Source organism: Mandrillus leucophaeus, unplaced genomic scaffold (genome assembly GCF_000951045.1).
Source record: "Mandrillus leucophaeus isolate KB7577 unplaced genomic scaffold, Mleu.le_1.0 Scaffold215, whole genome shotgun sequence".
NCBI lineage: Eukaryota > Metazoa > Chordata > Mammalia > Primates > Cercopithecidae > Mandrillus > Mandrillus leucophaeus.
This window is the reverse complement of record NW_012102199.1, coordinates 1381877-1384741: the sequence shown is the minus strand read 5'-3', so window position 1 is coordinate 1384741 and position 2865 is coordinate 1381877.

Sequence of the window (2865 nt, the reverse complement as noted above, 5' to 3'; positions counted from 1 at the left end):
GCGCCCGCCACCTCGCCCGGCTAGTTTTTTGTATTTTTTTTTTAGTAGAGATGGGGTTTCGCCATGTTAGCCAGGATGGTCTCCATCTCCTGACCTTGTGATCCGCCCGTCTCGGCCTCCCAAAGTGCTGGGATTACAGGCTTGAGCCACCGCGCCCGGCCATGTGATTTTTTTTTTTTTCTTCTTAAATTTGGTAATGAATACAAGCTGTGTTCCAGCTTGATTTATTATCTATGCTTTTTAATTTTTTATTTTATTTTTATTTATTTATTTATTTTTGTAGAGACGAGGTCTCTCTATGTTGCCCAGACTGGTCTCCAACTCCTGGGCTCAAGTGATCCTCCTGCCTTGGCCTCCCAAAGTGCTGGGGTTACAGGCATGAGCCACAATACCTGGTCCCTATCTATGCTATTTATTTATTTATTTATGATACAGTGGCTTGCTCTGTTGCCCAGGCTGATGTGCAATGGCGCAATTGGCTCACTGTAACTTCCATCTCCTGGGTTCAAGCAATTCTCCTGCCTCAGCCTCCCAAGTAGCTGGGATTACAGGTATGCACACCACACCTGGCTAATTTTTGTAGTTTTAGTAGAGATGGGGTTTCACCACGTTGGCCAGGCTGGTCTGGAACTCCTGGCCTCAGGCGATCCGTCCTCCTCAGCCTCCCAAAGCGCTGGGATTACAGACATGGGCCACTGAGCCTGGCCTACTTTTATTTTTTAATATATAGAGACAAGGTCTCACCATCTTGTCCAGGCAGTTCTCAAACTCCTAGGCTCAAGTGATCCTCCCACCTTGGCCTCCCAAAGTGCTGGGATTACAGGTGTGTGCTACCATGCCCAGTCTGTCTATGCTTTTTTTTTTCGCCTGAAATATTACATGCATGTGCACACATGTACAAAGGCACACACACACACACACACACACACACACACACAATGTGGCTCCCACCCTCAAGGAACTACTAGGAGAGGACTGTATGGGTGGGTAAGTAAACTGCAGATTCCATCACCATTCTCATGTCAAGGTCACTGTGTCCTTCGAGCTCCCGTCCTGAGAGTTCGGACACCTCCTGGGTGCCCTTGTTTCCTGGCTGGTCTTGCTTTTGAGCCCACAGACTCTATGTCAAATCAAAAGCAGTTCAGCATCTATCCCCATCCCCAGTTCTTTTTTTTTTTTTGTGAGATGGAGTCTTGCTGTATCCTCCAGGCTGGAGCACAGAGGCATGATCTCTGCTTATTGCAACTTCTGCTTCCCGGGTTCGAGCGATTCTTCTGCCTCAGCCTCCGGAGTAGCTGGGATGACAGGCCCCCGCCACTATGCCCAGCTAATTTTTTTTTTTTTTTGAGATGAGAGTCTCGCTCTGTCGCCCAGGCTGGAGTGCAGTGGAGCGATCTCGGCTCCCTGCAAGCTCTGCCTCCCGGGTTTACGCCATTCTCCTGCCTCAGCCTCCTGAGTAGCTGGGACTACAGGCTCCCACCACCACGCTCGGCTAATTTTTGTGTGTGTGTGTGTGTGTGTTTTTAGTAGAGACGGAGTTTCATCGTGTTAAGGATGGTCTCGATCTCCTGACCTCGTGATCCGCCCGCCTCGGCCTCCCAAAGTGCTGGGATTATACGCATGAGCCACTGCGCCCGGCCACACCTGCTGTTCTTATGCTTGTGCCTTAACTCTTGGTTATCCTAATTCCCTATTCTGCCTCAGACGTTCATCCCTTCCGCAGCTAACCTGGGTCAATTAGAAAGGAAACGGAGGAGCTGTCCACGGTTCTGGCTGAGGCCAGCCCCCGACCCCACTGCATCCCCATCTCATCCCCTCTTTTTGGTTCAGACATTCAGCAATTCTCCCAACTCTTTCCTGCAATAGGATTACCTCCTTCCTATTGGCTCACTTATTCCTTTTTAAAATTTTTTTTGTTTTTGTTTTTGTTTTTTTTTTCAGACGGAGTCTCACTCTGTCACCCAGGCTGGAGTGCAGTGGCAGGATCTCGGCTCACTGCAACCTCTGCCTTCCGGATTCAAGCCTTTCTCCTGCCTCAGCCTCCCGAGTAGCTGGGACTACAGGCGCCGCCACCACGCCTGGCTAATTTTTTTTGTATTTTTAGTAGAGATGGGGTTTTACTGTGTTAGCCAGGATGGTCTTGATCTCCTGACCTTGTGATCCGCCCGCCTCGGCCTCCCAAAGTGCTGGGATTACAGGCGTGAGCCACCGCGCTCGGCCTTAAAATTTTTATTTGTAGAGACAGGATCTTGCTGTGTCCCCCAGGCTGGAGTGCAGTGGTGAGATCATAGCTCACTGCAGCAGCCTTGACCTCCTGGGCTCGGGTGATCCTCCTGCCTCAGGAGGAGCTGGGACAGCAGATGCAGGTCAGCACACCCAGCTAATTTTGAAAATTTTTTAGAGATGGGGTCTTGCTGTGTTGCCCAAGCTGGTCTCGAACTCCTGGGCTTGAGCAATCCTCTCGCCTTGGCCTCCCAAAATGCTGGGATTACAGGTGTGAATCACCACACGTGGCTTGCTCCTTCATTTTTATCAGCAAACATGCTGAAGCAACACTGTTCCCCCAGCCCATGTGCAGGGTGTCATCTGGGTGGATGGCACCCAGACACACTGACCCTTCACCTCTACCACCAGGTGTCTCTATGCCCGAGGGCTTCATCTGACCACAGGAGCAGGCTCAGCCTGCACATGGGGGTAACGTGGATGTACTGGGAGTTCCCACTCCTAGGGGTGACTCTCGGCTGTTGAGTGACAGGGCTTGTGGGTGAGTCCCTGGCTTCCTCACTCTTGAGTGGGGCAGTTCAACTACCTCCCACTGAGTCCCTCGCAGCATCAGTTTTATCAGTTTTATCTGTGATTTTTTTT